The sequence below is a fragment of the Oryctolagus cuniculus genome, chromosome 3 (assembly GCF_051225735.1).
Source record: "Oryctolagus cuniculus isolate XC-2025 breed Fujian yellow rabbit chromosome 3, ASM5122573v1, whole genome shotgun sequence".
NCBI classification, from domain to species: domain Eukaryota; kingdom Metazoa; phylum Chordata; class Mammalia; order Lagomorpha; family Leporidae; genus Oryctolagus; species Oryctolagus cuniculus.
The window spans coordinates 102,066,391-102,082,769 of record NC_142869.1 but is presented as its reverse complement, the minus strand read 5'-3'; the positions used below and the strand labels follow the sequence as shown (position 1 = coordinate 102,082,769).

At 35.1% G+C, this 16,379-nt stretch overlaps 1 protein-coding gene and 1 pseudogene across 4 annotated transcripts in view; one reads left to right on the top strand and one right to left on the bottom strand.

Moving 5' to 3' along the window:
• The window catches only part of LRP1B (LDL receptor related protein 1B), a 2,138,546-nt gene that overhangs the window by 469,961 nt on the left and 1,652,206 nt on the right, over positions 1-16,379 (bottom strand). The window lies entirely within an intron of this gene.
• LOC138849178 (large ribosomal subunit protein eL42-like) lies at positions 4,742-5,226 on the top strand (annotated as a pseudogene).

Genomic DNA, 16,379 nt, shown 5'->3' with positions numbered 1-16,379 from the left:
GGCAGATAGCCAGGAACTACAGGACTGTTTTAGAACCCAGTGTCAGGCTAATTAAACTCAGCACTGAACAGATTCCAGTGGTCCATCTCCCAGGACTATTTCTTGCAGTCCCTAGATCTGCTTCTATGCCCACGGGCATTTTATGTCTTGGTTGAGCAGTTGTATAACCAAGCCAGCAGCACCAGTGGCTGACAGATGCAGTACTGGGCAATGAGCCCACCAAAGCAGGATACAGACCATAATACAACTAGGCAGCAGAGCAGACTACTTAGAATTTATATAAGAATAGCCACAAACAAAGCCAAGTTACTAAAATTAATCCTTTAATATACATATGATGTCATACACCAACAAGCATCAGGAACTTCCAGCCACAATGACCTTACCTAAAGAATAAAGTATGATGCCAGAAACCAACTAAGAATTGACTTTTCCAAATGTTTAGATGATGATTTCAAAATATCAGCTTAAAGAAATTCAGCAGAACATTTGTAGCTACACCAACCGAGATAAAATATCTTTATTTATTTATTAGTAAAACAGAGGGAGATGGAAAGGAGGGAGGGAGAGAGAATATGAATGGGAATCTTCCATCCTCTGGCTCAATCTCAAAATGGCTGTAACAGCCCAGTTCAGTCCAGGCAGAAACCAGGAGCTATGAATTCCATACTGGCTTCACAAATGATTGATAGCAGCTCAATTACTTGTACCACCCTTTGCTGCTTCCTGGGGCCACTATCTGCTGCCCTCTCAGGCACATAAGAAAAAGACTGGATTGGAAGTGAAGCAGCCAGGACTTGAAATGACACTGTAGTACCGGATGTTGGCACTGTAAGTAGTGCCTTAACCTGTGTTGTCACAACACTGTTGTCTTAAATTATTTCAAAAAACATAAGAGGGAAGAATTCTTTATGATTTGTTCCATGAGGTCAGCATTACCTTGATACCAAAACCAGAAAAGTACACAACAAAAAATGCTACATCTAAAAATTCTTGATGAACAGAGATGGAAAAAGTCTCAACAAAACACCAGCAAATAAAATCCAACAATACTTAAAAAATCATTCACCATTATCGACATGATTTATCCCAAACATGTAGTATGATTCAGCATATACAAACGAATTATTATGATATCAACAGAATGAAGGAGAAAAGCCATAAGATTATCTCAATAGATGCAGAAAAGCATTTGATGGAATTCAACATTCCTTCATGACTTAAAAAAAAAATGACCAAATTAGGTATAGAAGGAACAAGCCTTAAGTTAATACAGGTTATATATAAAAAGCCAACAGCTAGTGTCATATTAAATGAAGAAAGAATGAAGGTTTCCCATCTAAGATCCGCAGCAAGGCAAGGATGCCCACTTTCACCAATGTCATTCAGCATAATTCTGGAGGTGCTAACAGAGCAATTAAGCAAGAGAAAGAAACAAAGAGCATACAATTTGAAAAGGAAGAAATCAATGCAGAATATATAATTTTTTATTTTGAAAACCCCAAATATTCCACCAAACAGTTAGAATAATAAATTTTGCAAGTTTGTGGGATAAAAGTCAATGTAGAAAAATCAGCAGTGTCACTGTATACCAAGAGGGAATCTTGTGAAATATAAATCAAGAAAACAATCACACTTTCAGTAACTACAGAACAAAATAAAATACATGGGAATAAATGAAACCAAAAAAGTAAAATATATCTATAACAAACCAGTTAATCATTGGTGAAATAAAATGGATACAAAAAATGGAAAGACATACAATGCTCATGGGTTAGAAGAAATAATACAGATAAAATGTATATACTATACATAACAATGCAGATTCAATGCATTCCTTTGAAAGTACCAATGACATTTTTCACAGAACTTAAAAAAACAAACTACTAAAATTGATGTGGAATCACAAAATACCTCAAATAGCCAAAATAATCTTGAGCAAAGAATAAAGCAAAAGGCATCATTTTACCTGACTTTAAAATACAGTACAAACCACTTCAATTAAAAAGCATAGTATTGAAATAAAAACAGATCCCTAGACTAATGAAATAGTATAGAAATCATAGCAATAAATCCACCCATCAACAGCCAACTGATTTTTTATAGACATAAGAATGTGTATTAGAAAAGGGAGAATTTTTTTATAAACGGTGCTTGTGAAATTTGATATACATATGAAGAAGAATAAAACTAGTCCTCTGTTTCTCACTATTCATAAAAATCAATTTAAAATGGTATAAATGAGGTATCATTCAGTCATAAAAAGGTGAAATATTTGTAACAATATAGAAGAAATGAGAGATCATTTGTTGATTGAATTAAGCCAAGCACGGAAAGGCAAATATCACATTATCTCTCTAATATGAATAGGCTAATGCAATAGATGATCTCACAGAAGTTAGAAATGTAATGGCAGGGCTGCCACTGTGGCTCAATAGGCTAATCCTCTGCCTGTGGCACTGGCACACCAGGTTCTAGTCCTGTTAGGGGCACCAGATTCTGTCCCGGTTGCCCCTCTTCCAGGCCAGCTCTCTGTTATGGCTCAGGAGTGCAGTGGAGGATGGCCCAAGTGCTTGGACCCTGCACCACATGGGAGACCAGGAGAAGCTCCTGGCTCCTGGCTTCAGATCAGCACAGTGCGCCGGCCGCAGTGGCCATTGGAGGGTGAACCAATGGTAAAGGAAGACCTTTCTCTCTCTCTCTCTCTCTCTCACTGTCCACTCTGCCTGTCCAAAAAAAAAAAAAAAAAATGTAATGGCAGTTACTGAGGCTGGGGAGGAAAGTTGACAGGGACGAATTGGAAAAGGCTGTTTGACAACTACCAGGAATAAGGAATTCTGGAGTTCCATTGCACAGTAGATTGAAGACAGACAATATCTATTTACTGGATATTCATCTATTTGAAAAAAAATGTTACAATAGGATTTTGGATGCTTCATTATAAATAAATGTTAAATACTTGAAAGCAAAAATGCATTTACTGTGATTTGGACATTACACAAAGAATAATATAATAAACATTACATAGTACCCTACAAATATGTGGGATTTTTATATTTGCATTAAAGAAATGAAGACAAGTCAGTTGACTTCAACAGAGTTTAGGTAAACCATTATGAAGGCTGGCATGGTTGTACTAAAATTTTGAGAGAAAAATGATGGTGTTTCATTTTAAAATGTGTATATTCCATGAAGCAAAACAGTACTAAAGGTTCAGAGAGAGATTATACCACTTGAATGAAGTATATAAAAGAATGGGGAATTTCATTTGAATGATAGCTAATGAAATTCTTCATGCAGTGTTTTCAATTAATATGAATTTAAAAACTTATAGAAAATACAAAGTGAAAATTCTTGCCACCACTAAATTCTAGTAGTCTTAGAAAAGTTGTTCACAGCATAAAGGAGCTATTTCTTACAATTACAAGACCAATAGACCTACACTGAGAAACTCAAGTTATGGAAATGTTTGGCCTGGGCATACTGAATAAATTTGCTAATGTAAAAGATAGTATGTATTTTTTTCTTACCCCATTGTATGATCTTTAAATCATAAATAAAATATCCATATTAAAAGCAATCTGGGAAGTCATGTCTGACTTATAAGTGTAACTTAAATAGTACCTCAAACTTCTTTCCCTCAGAATTGCCTTTAATATTTTTTAAACATTCTTCAAAACACTTGAATAATTTGACTGTAAGTTTAGGAGATAATAACTGGGAGAAATTCATTTCACTTATGGAGATGTAGTTTCCCAAAGGGCAAATGTGGTGTAGGAAACAAACATAACACAACACTCCGTATGTTCTACAAGACCAACTTGTCATCAAAGCACAAAGTCTGATTCAAAGAAAATATATGCTCTAAAAGAGCTGCAGGAGATGAAGGAGCCATAACATGAAGAATCAGGTTGAGAGACATGTATAACACTTTGCCTTTCAGTTGGCAGTTGGAAAAAGACATTTGAGTGAAACCAAAGGGAATAAGATATTTTGATTATCAAATAATGGGTTTGCCTTCTAATATAGACAAGTAACTGGAAAATAATAAATAATAAGAGAGTTCTAATATTTGGTACAAAGGGTTTTCAAAACATTAATGGAAAAATGCATATTATGGGAAAACTAGAAGCAAATTTCAAATCTTTTCAACAAAATAAACTAATTCTAATTTGCTATAAAATTTCTGATCAGGATGTACCCCGAAACACTGAGAAGCCTAAAATAACAGATTGAAAAGATCCCAAATCAGACAAACACGAATTCTGCTAAACCTGAAATAAGAACAAACATCCACTTTATGATGAAATTGAGTGGGAGAATGGTGAAATCACTTGTTGTTTTCTTTATTTTTTTAAATTTTTAAATGGCAAATAAAATTGTACACATTTATGGAGTAACTTGATATTTCACACCTGTATGCATTATGAACTGATTCAGATGAATGTAATTATCTCCTCAAACACCCATTAAAGCTTTTGTGGTGAAAAATTTCAAAATGCTATCTTCTAGCATTTTTAAGAAAAATAAAACCAACATTATCAATATAGTCATTCAACTAGTCAATATAACACTAAAACTTCTTGCTCCTATCTAACTATAGTTTAATACCATTAAATAATATCCCCATCCTTCCCTCCCTCATACTCTCCCCAGCCTCTGGTAATCACTATCATATCCTCAAGTCATACATGATTATCTTTTTTACATTGTGCATTTGAAAGGGGATGGGACAGAGGCGCGAGTGGCGCGAGGCGAGGAGTGCGGTCAGAGTTTCCCGTTTTCATCGTACTGAAAAAAGAAAAAAATGGTCAATGTACCTAAAACCCGAAGGACTTTCTGTTGGAAGTGTGGCAGCCTCACAAAGTGACCCAGTATAAGAAGGGCAAGGATTCCCTGTATGCCCAGGGGAAGAGGCACTAAGATCGGAAGCAGAGTGTCTATGGTGAGCAGACAAAGCCAATTTTCTGGAAGAAACCTAAAACCACGAAGAAGATTGTGCTACGGCTTGAATGTGTTGAGCCCAACTGCAGATCCAAGAGGATGCTGGCCATTAGATGCAAGCATTTTGAACTGGGTGTAGATAAGAAGAGAAAGAGCCAAGTGATCCAGTTCTAAACTTGCGATTTTTTTCTCTTCTTTTTTTGGCTCTTAATTTTGGGGCAAATATGTTGAGGCTTTATAAAAATTAACCTGTAGGAAAATAAATACAGTGATATTCATACCCCCCCCCCCAAAAAAAAAAGAAAGGGGATGGAACAACTGTGAAGGTGAAGCCTACAGCAGCAACCAAGTTGCATCGATCTGTGAGGAAAGATTAATCTTGGTCATCTCCTAGTTGAAGGGGAAAGATTGTCCACAGGAGTAACAATAGCCAACACCACAGACATCTGAATCCATTCAGCTTACAGAATTCTGACTGAAAATTTAAAGCCAAACAGACTTTCTGTTCAATGAGTGCCAAAAATCATGGTGCACCCAGGTAAGCTGCAGAGAAGAGCAGAGTTTTCAATACACATTTTAAACACATGGAATCAAATCCTGAAGCATTTTTTCCAAGAATTCTAATACAAACTGAAACATGGCTTTGGCGATATGATCCTGAAGATAAAACACAATCAAAGCAATGCTTATCAAGAGATGGAAGTCATCCAGTCTAAGCAAAAGCTGGCTGATCAAGAGCAAAGGATGGGGCAACAGTATTCTGGGATGCTTCAAGTACTCTGCTTGTTGACTTTTCAAAGGGCCAAAGAATGATAACATCTGCTTATTAAAGCAGTATTATGAGGAAGCTTTATCTGAAAAATGCCTGGAAAGCTTCACCCGAGAGGCCTCCACCACCAGGCAGTGTTCCTGCTCATTACTCCCATCAAACAATGCCACGTTTGCAAGGGTTTTGACAGAAATCAGTAGGCATCCATCTAATAGTCCTGATTTGGCTCACCTTGACTTATTTTAGTTTCCCAATCTTAAAAAAAATTATTAAAGGACATAGAGCTTTCTTCAATTAATAATGTGACACAGGTTACACACAGATGGTGAAATTCCTGAAAAGCAGTTCTTTAAAGACAGACTATATGGCTGGTACCACTTCTTACAAAATTGTATTGAACTTGATGGATCTTAGGTTGAGAAAGAATGCTTTTCTCTTTAACTTGCAGTTTTAAATCCCATTTTTCCACAAACATACTAACGTCCCCTTATACTTTCAATAAAAAGGAAAATGGGGCCAGAATTTTGGTGCAGCAGGTTGCAATCTGGCATCCCCATATCCAAATGTTGATTTGAGTTCTATCTACAACACTTTGGATCCAGCTTCCTGCTAATATTCCTGTGAAGGCATCAGATGAGGGCTCAGATGCTTGGGGCCTTGCCACCCACGTGGGAGACTCCAATGTAGTCACTGGCTTCGGCTTTGCCCTGGCCCAGACCTAGCTGTTGCAGTCATTTGGAGAGTAAAACAGTGGATGGAAAATCTCTCTTTCTTGCTCTGTAGCTCTGCCTTTCAAATAAATAAACCTTAATTTCTAAAGGAAAATTGAATCTCACCTTAAAAGTTTAAGAAAACAGAAAACAATATGCCTCTAAAAAATGGACAGAATACATCTGAATACTGCTTTATATCTAATGTTCATAGAACATTAAAATTAATTCAAATGCCATTCTCAAAGAGTACCAGAATGTCACTGGGAAAGGAAATGGTTACAGGAAGCATCAAATGGAGATATAAATTGAGATATGTGAGATAAGGAAAGTTTGTAGGATATCTAATATTGTAAATGCAAAAATAAAACTTTAAGTCAATGCAGTAAAGAATTCAGTCATTATTTTCAAAAATTGAATTACTTATAAGAAAGAAACAATTGAGTTTCTCAGATAAATTCATAGAATTGGAAGCAATAGGTAAAATTATAGATGATAGGGAGGAGACAGAAACCTACTAAATATGAAATAAAACATGACAATGTAGACAGTTATCAAAGACAGAATTTTTGATATAGCTATAGAAATAACTATATAATAAAAATAACATATTATATGAAAAATTAGTGATTAGAAGGTTTTATAATGACTTGTTTATGCAAGTGGAATGAAAGGAAGCATACTAGATATAACACAAAAATACTTATGCATTTTGATACTAGGTTTGATTAAATATCTTACATACAAAGATGCATTAATTTTATTCATTTATACATATATGCATCATATATTTTGCATGCCATTAAAAGTAACTGATTCTAGAACTTTACTTACAGAAAAACACTTTTGTGGCATTAGTTCCCTGAAAAATAATAAACTTCCATTGCTATTAATGGAATCCTCTGTTACAGCTTTGAATTTGCATGAATGCTATTCTAGTTACATACAGCAGACAATGAACAGCAACTATGGCATTCAATAACAAAATTAAGCATTGTGTTAATACTTAGAAATTTGGGCTGTAACATTAGCATTCAAATTTTGGTCAGTTTTGCAATAAGTATACTACAAGCATGGATTGGATAGCAAATTTCAAAAGAGATTTGTGAGTCAATTTTTAGCTTAAAAGATGAGTTTTTATATAGCACAGATATTTTCTGCATAAAATATAGTTGACTCACCATATATGCGCATGTACATGAGGTAGAAATTTGCAAATATAAAGCTGGTATTGCTTGCTTACAGTATACAAACATGTAGTGAAAAGACTGGTAAGATTTCCAGTTAATATGAAAGATCAAATACAATATTTGTAACAATCCTCTTCCAAGATCTCATATAAATGAAAGTAAACATGTTAACACATACACTCACAATACACAAATTTCCAGCAGAGACATCGGTAAAACTTAAAGTCAGAATTTTAATAAATTAGTGATAAACAGGAGTACATTTGAGAAAGATGAATTCTAAATATCTACAGTTTTTCCCACTGCAGAATATTGGAAAATCCCAGCAACTGGAGACCGGATGTATCATTGATGGTAGAGTGTGAATGGTTATGAGAAACAGAAGAATTGAAAGAAATGATTGAGAAGCCCTCTGTATGCTGAACAGGAGACAAGAAATACAGTGTGGAGAGACTGGACTAGAGGAACTCTGGATTCTCAAACACCAGTCAGTGGTAGAGGCTGAAAATGCCAAGACAACAGAGATTTTGGAGGACATAGCTTCCCAGTCTAGCTATTGATGAATACCTAAATAATAGCTACATTTGATGAACATCTCCTACATGACAGGTTCAGGCGAAAATAAGACAATATTGATAAGAAATGTTAAGAAAACAGAGAACATAGGAAACAGTGTAAAATCATAAAATAATAATAGCATGCCATAAGAATATCTCCAAAATAACTTCAGGAAGTTAAAATATTGTAGCCAAAAGGCTAAATGTCAGTAAGAAAGTTGGAAGATAAACTTGAGGAAATATTCTAGAATATGCAACAATAAGGTAAGAGTAGACAATTTTAATAAATGAGTTTGTAAAATGTTCCCCTTTGAATATTTTGGAGGAAGTACTGTGAAAAAATATACATATCTCTAAAGAAATAAAGATGCTTTAATAGTGGTAATCAAATATAATCAAATTAGAGAAAAGATTATTGTGTGCACAGAGACCATAAGAAAGAAACATAATCACAATATACTACATATTGTAATAATGTAAAGAGTGATTATTGAACTAAATATGATTATCAAATAGACATATTGTAAGGATGGGGTGGGGATATACAATGGGATAGAAAGTCTGTGAGCTATGAAAGAAAAAAACATTGCTCATATTTGGAAATCAAAGATATTATGTGAAACTAAATTTTAAAGATTTACAAGTATATATATATTATATATATGGAGATAAGTCTGTCAAGAAACAGCAAAACAGTTTAACTATATTCATAAGTTGGTAATGGGGATTGAAAAATACTGGATAGGTAATTCCATATTTATAAAACTGACAAAACTAATAAATTTTAAAACTATAAAAATAAATTTTGAGAAAAACAAAAAGTACATGTCAAAACAATTCTGAAAACAGTGTTGACAGCAGGTAATCTAGGTAGTGACACCGAGTGTTTTTAATTTTCTTCATTATACTTTTTGGATTATAAATATTTCTTAAATGAATCCAGGTTACTATTATAACCAGATAAAAGGGGTAAATGAGAAAACCACAAAATTATGAGAAACATAACTTGCTATTATGAAAAAACTGACATTAAACAAGATGAGTATTTGTAAAGATAAATATGTTTAGGGGCTGGTGCTGTGTCATACAGGTAAAGCAGAAGGGTGAGGGTTCGAGACTCAGCTGTTCTACTTCCGATCCAGCTCTCTACTATGGCCTGGGAAAGTAGTGGGGGATGGCCCAAGTCCTTGGACCCCTGCACCCACATGGGAGACCTGGAGGAAGCTCCTGGCTCCTGCCTTCTGATGGGCCCAGCTCTAGCCATTGTGGCCACTTGGGGAGTGAGCCAGTAGATGGAGGACCTCTCTCTCTCTCTCTCTCTTTCCTTCCCTCCCTCCCTCTCTCCCTTTCCCTCTCTCTTTCTGCCTCTGCCCCTCTGTAACTCTGCCTTTCAAATCAATCAATCAATTAATAAATATGTATATTAACATATTTTATGGGAATTATTGCATATGTAAGGAAAATGTTCATCAGTGAGCTTATAAGCTACTAATGCTTAAAGCTTGAAGATTGATTAGATCATCTGAATAAATGGGTTTGACATCTTGTTTAAAAGAAGTTTCATCATAATTTTCCCATACACTTTTATAAAATGCTGAGTATTAGTCTCACTTCATCAGTGCAAAGCATTTTCCTCTAAGTGAGAACAGATGGTTTTTATTACTAGTCCTGAAGATTTTTTCCCCAATAACACAGACTGAAGTTATAAATGGGATTTCCCAGGCTTGTTTCATTTTTGTCCATATGTTTAAGAGAAATTATGCTTACTCATAAGAGACAAGTAGGCATGCTAAGCAAAACTGGATTTATTTGACATCTGAAACTTACTGCAAAGGGTCTCTTACTATCGTAAAGAAACATCTGTTCTTTGTGTTACACACAACTTCTTACTAGATTGCCATGTGAAATGCTATTGCCACAGCATTGCTTTTTCCCCAATACCACTGAGTACTCATATAATCATTACTGTCAAATAATATTCTTAAATAATTCCTAACTCAATGTTTCTTAAGTGGGCAGAGTAATTTTGTATTAAGTAGGAGAAATGTTTTTTGGTTGTTAAATTGGAAGATACACATAAAGCGTCATCTCTAAAATCCCACTCCTTTACATGCAGAAGGTGAATACATAGTTGACCTTACATTAAAGGAAATTATTAGTCATTTATTTATTCATTAATAAAAGTAGGATTTATTTAAATTATTCTGATCTCTAGAAAATGCAATGTGGGGTAGGCTTTGTGGCGCAGTGGATTAGACTGCTAAATAGTATGTTTGCATCCCATTTCAGAGTGGCTAAGGCAAAGTTCCAACGCTGCTTCTGACACAGCTTCCTGCTAGTGAGTACCCTGGGAGGGACCAGATGATAGCCAAGTACTTGGGTCCCTGCAATCCATGTGGGATACCCAGATGGTATTCCTGGCTCCTGGCTTTAGCCTGGTATAGCTCAGCTTGGGAAGTGAACCAGCAGAAAGGAGAATAATTTCTCTCTCTCTCTCTTTCTCTCTCTCTCTTTCCCTGACTCTGCCTTTCAAATAAATAAATGAACTTTAAAGAACAAAAAAATAAAGGGGTAGTTTTCCAAATCCAGTATGAGCTAACCTTGAAGTTAATCATCTATTTTTATCTCCTAAATTTTTAGAAATGAACTTTGAATTATCCCGCTCAATAATTTTCAAAGTTATTATAATTTCAGGTATACAAAATTGCAAAAGACCTCAACAACTCAAACCATATTTTTAAAAAATCCATAAATGTATTTTAACACAATTAAACTAATTCACTAATACAGCATGCACTTGAAACCCAGCTAGCTCGTTCATTTGATATCATATAACAACTTCTGGCCCTTTTGATGAGATCTTTCCATTCCTAGCACTACATTTACTTTCTATATAGTGTCTACAGAAAAATACAAAAGAAGACAAAAAGTCCCTAGAACTGCACAGAAGTATTTATATCACTTTCTGTTTCACATAGTTGTAAAGAACTTCTAACTAACTGCTAGAAACTTCCCAAACTGGAAGCAAAAATAAAAGGATTATTATCCATTTTTTTTTTTTTTTTACTGATAGTTAAGATATTTGATATAGGGGCTGGCGCCCTGGCTCACTCGGTTAATCCTCTGCCTGCAGTGCTGGCATCCCATATGGGCGCCGGTTCTAGTCCCGGTTTCTCCTCTTCCAGTCCAGCTCTCTGCTGTGGCCCAGGAGGGCAGTGGAGGATGGCCCAGGTGCTTGGGCCTCTGTACCCACGTGGGAGACCAGGAGGAAGCACCTGACTCCTGGCTTCGGATCATGTAGCTCTGGCCGTAGCGGCCATTTGGGGATTGACCCAATGGAAGGAAGACCTTTTTCTCTGTCTCTCTCTCTCTCACTAACTCTGTCAAATAAATAACAATTAAAAAAAAGATATTTGATCTAATTATCTGGTTCTATTTAGAATTTATGGGGCTTTTTAAATTCATTGTGATAAGTCCTATCACATAGGGAATTCAGAGTGTGATGCTGCAGGTAGCAATGTTAAAAGTAAAGATTGTATACATTCAAAATGCAATTTGTCTTATAAATGTCACGTTGCATTTTTAATTTTTTCCAATGGAAGCTTTTAAGTAAGCATGAAAGTAGAAACCAGGTACTCTCATTATCCCCCAAAGTCCCCATCTATTACTTTTAAACAATTGTAACCTATAACCAATAGCCAATTTTTCCTTTGAAGCCTTGATTCCCCACCCTCACTGCACCCCTGGATTGTTTTGACACAAAATCAAGACATTGTATAATTTCATTAATAAGTACTTAAACATCTAAAAGACAAAGACCTTTCTGTTTTCTCAAAATGTAGTAACAGATATTAAGATATACTTAAGAAAGCAAGATCGGAAACTACAAATCACATTGTCCAAGTTGCTTCAGGTACAATGGTTGTTGGGGGGTGGAGGAGAGAAAGGGAGGGGCAGAGAGATTTTACCTCTACAGTCTGACTCCTAATTTTTTGTTTATTCCGACCCTAAATGTGGATGGAAAGTACAAGCCTTTGTGATTTCTCCTTATGGTTTCCCTCATCCCCTTGTCATGTATTGTTGGGCACAGATTTGTGTTCCTCGTCATGACTCCAATAGTTTCTTAGTAAAGTCTTTGGATAATATAATGGTTTCTAGTTGCAACCATTTTGTTGTGAAAAACAGAATTTTTTTATCTGCTGACTATTACTCCATATATACTAGATAGGATTAAGTGTTAAAGTGATCATATAAATAGGATCAAGTGTTCAATAATTATAATAGACAGAATTAAAAAGGAGAGAATGTTCCAACATGGGAAGCAGTCCACACAGCAGGCTCATAGAATGACAGTCACTTTAAGTAACACACTCTGACTTCAGAATTAGCCCTTAAGGCTTCCTGGTCTGGGTGAATAGACTGCGAGAGCATTTCAGGCATGGAAAGCCAAGACACTGTGGCAAAAAACATCTTACATTAAGGCTCTCAGTGAGTGAGACCCAAGTGGAAAGCAGGGGCCATCAAAGAAGGGAGGAGAGAACTTCCACTTTACTTATGGTCTTGTCCAAATACTGATGAAGTCTGTGATCACAAAAGGCTTTCATAGCCTTGACAGCTCATGGTAAGAGCCTTAGATGATCACTGATGTCATAAATTAGAGTATTAATTGTTAAATGAACAACAGAAGTCACTGTGCACTTACTCTCCATGTAGGACCTCTGTCTTTACTGAATTGTACTATGAAAATTAACTGCAAAACTTGTTCTCAAACTTTATTTTATATTTTACGTGTGTGGGTGCAAACTGTTGAAATATTTACTTAATATAGTTAGTCTTCTGTATATAAAGAGAAGTAAAAATTAATCTTAATGAAGAATGGTACGGGAGAGGGAGTAGGAGGTGGGATGGAAGTCGGGGAGGGTGGATATGGGGGGAAAAACCACTCTGTACCTAAACTTGTATGTCTGAAATATGCATTCATTAAGTAAAGCTTAAAAAAAGAAACCATAATATTAGTGAAATAATCCTGTCCCAGAAAAGAGAAATACCATATGTTTTCCTGATGAGGTAACTAATAGAGTACCCAAAGTGTAACATGTAGGAGTGAAATTGACATTTTTAGATTTGACCATTGTTTTCAGCCTCTGTCTCTACTATTGAGGAATAGTGTGTTTTTTTTTTTTTTCATGCTATTCATTGAACCCTTTACTAAGTGTTGGGTTAATCTGATGTCTATAAAGAAAATTGAAAATAGATCTTTGCAAAAATTAAGAGTGGGAATGTGAGAGAGAGGAGGAAGAAGAGTAGGAGCAAGGGCAGGAGGGAGGGTAAGGTGGGAAGTATCACTGTGTTTCTAAATCTGTATATGAAAAACATGAAAATAGTATACCTTACATAAAATTTAAAAAGAAATATTTACTGACTAAATATGCTATCTGGAAATTGCTTCAAAGTAGCACAAAGCAAAAATGTATTTGTGGGAGCCAGTGCTGTGGCACAGTGAGTAAAGCTGCCCCCTGCAGTTCCAGCATCCCATATGGCCACCAGCTCAAGTCCTGGCTGCTGCATTTCTAATGCAGTTCTCTGCTGTGGCCTGGGAAAGCAGAAGATGGCCCAAGTCCTTGGGCCCCTACACCTGCTGGGGAGACCTGGAAGAAACTCCTGGCTCCTAGCTTTGGATAGGTGCAGTTCTGGCTGTTGCAGCCAATCGGGGAGTGAACCATCGGATGGAAGACCTTCTCTCTGTCTGCCTCTCCTTCTCTCTGTGTAACTCTGACTTGCAAATAAATCTTTTAAAAAAAGCTTTTGTGGATTTTGAAAAGATAAGTCAAAATTATCCATACATTAATTTAATTGAAATTTATAAATGGGCCATTGAACTTTTCTCTTCACTTTTGTACTTATTAGTAGGTTTCTGGAATAAGTTTTAGAAGTAAAATAAGTTTCTAAAACTAAAATGAGTTTTAGAAGTAAAACAACTCATTAATTAAATAAGTTAATATGTATATACCAATAACACATTTAATATTTGATACTTTTATCAAATATTTTTAAATTTCAACTGGAAAGCACCAAATAAAATAGTAATAAGTTTGAACGATAGATTCGGTTTCTGGATACTTAGGAGTAAAATGATGAACTTTTCATATTGATAAAATAAAATGCCAGGAAACACATTCAGTGTCAAATTTATTATATCTAAAACGAAGCTTGTCTGCTATTTGTTTCTAAGGCTTAAAAAATAAATTCCTAATGGGAACAGGCATTAATCCTAGAAATTCAGATGTTTGTGTCTCCAATCAGAATACCTGGGTGTGATTTTTGGCTCTGGCTCCTGACTCTAGTATACCACCACTGCAGATCTTGGGAAGCAGCAGCGATGGCTGAACCAATCGTGTCCCTCCAGCCACAGGGGAGACCTGAATTGCATTTCCATCTTTTGGTTTTAGCATTGGCCCAGCACTGGCCATTATGAGAATCTGGGGAGCAAACCAGTGAATGGGTGCTTTACCTTTCTCTTTCTGTGTCTCTCTCCACCACCCTGCCTCTCTATTGATAACAAAATTCAAAAAATAATCCAAATGAAAGTTGTTATATTAACAATGCTAAAAGCATCATTGTGTTCTAATGACTTCATATACTACAACAGAGGAAAGAATTAAAAATCTCTGGAAATAAGTTATGGTTATAAAAATGTAACATATCCATAAATGTTAACAATTTTAATGTAACTTTGATTTATTGAATTTTAATAAATTAAAATAAAAACATTTAAAATCCATAAAAATACAGGCCTATCATAACTTTAGTTCATTTATTTTGCTTTATTAAGTTTGAAGCTTAAAAATAAAAAGGCTAAATCTCCATACATCTATTGATATAGTGCATCTAGGTCAAGTACTTTCTTATGTAAAAGAGTCTATATTAATTTTATATTATTTCCTGTCTAAGGTGGAACCTTGACTCTTGGGGTTCCCTGTGAGCTCTACATCAATCTTCAGTGAACTGGAACATGTGAGATAATGGATTGTTTATCCACTGTAAATCTACTTTCAGTGAGCTGGAAATGTGGTAGATAATAGGTTGTTTATGATTTGCAAATCTGTTCAGTGAGTCGAAAATTTGTCAGATAATGGGCTGTTTATGAATTCTAAATCAATATTCAGTGAGCTGGAACCATGTAAGATAATGGGCTATGTATGAGTTGTAAATCTGTTTTCAGTGAACTGGAAACATGTTAGATAATGGGTCGTTTCTGAGTAGTAAATCTGTTTCAGTGAGCTGAAGACATGTAAGACAATAGGTTGTTTCTGAATTGTTAGTAAGTTTTTTAGTGAACTGAAAACTGATTTAATAAAGGATTCTTTACATGTCGTAAATACGTCTTCAATGAACATGAAATGTGTTGGAATAACAGGTCCATTCTAACTAAAGGATGACACTTTATTGAACTGGGAACATGCCACCAAACAGATTCTAGATGAATGATAGGTCTATGATCAGAACTTTAGTTATGTGGGATGATGTAATGCTGTTTACATAAGAACTGTGACTTGCTTTTTGACATGTTTTTCTCTGGTGAAAAATGGTTCTACTAGATTACGGCTAATGGAGTGGAAAGCTACTCAACCTCATTTTCAGTGATGTGGTGCCAGACTACTTTTGACATGTGCTCTTTCATTAACTATTTAAAAAGTTACCCATATTCCCCTGGTATTCCAGAAATGTTATAATGTACAGAAATCACTGGTTCTGACTTCAGTGAACTTATATTCGAACAATGATTTCTGCTGCATAAGAAACAGGGTATTTTCAATACAATAAATATAGAATGAATACTACCTACATCTTTAGCATGAGTTGAGATATGGAAGAAGAAACTAAATATCAATCTGGAGAAAACATGGACAAATATAGAACAATAAGTTTTTAATATAAAAAATTGTCAAGAGGCATTTTTGAAGCCAAAAACTGTAACAAAAAATTTCATTAAAGAAAATATTGAGAAAATGGTTAATACAAAAAAACAGGAAATAAATAAAAGTTGACAACAGTCAAGAAAAACAGATTTTTTAACAAATTGATTCTTAATCTCTTGTCCAATTTTAAAATACACAAATGTTAATAATTTCATATTTGTTGATAACTACCACTTTAGTTTTTTAAAAAGTGTTGTAGGAAATAAATATATTTCTATCATCAGCCATCA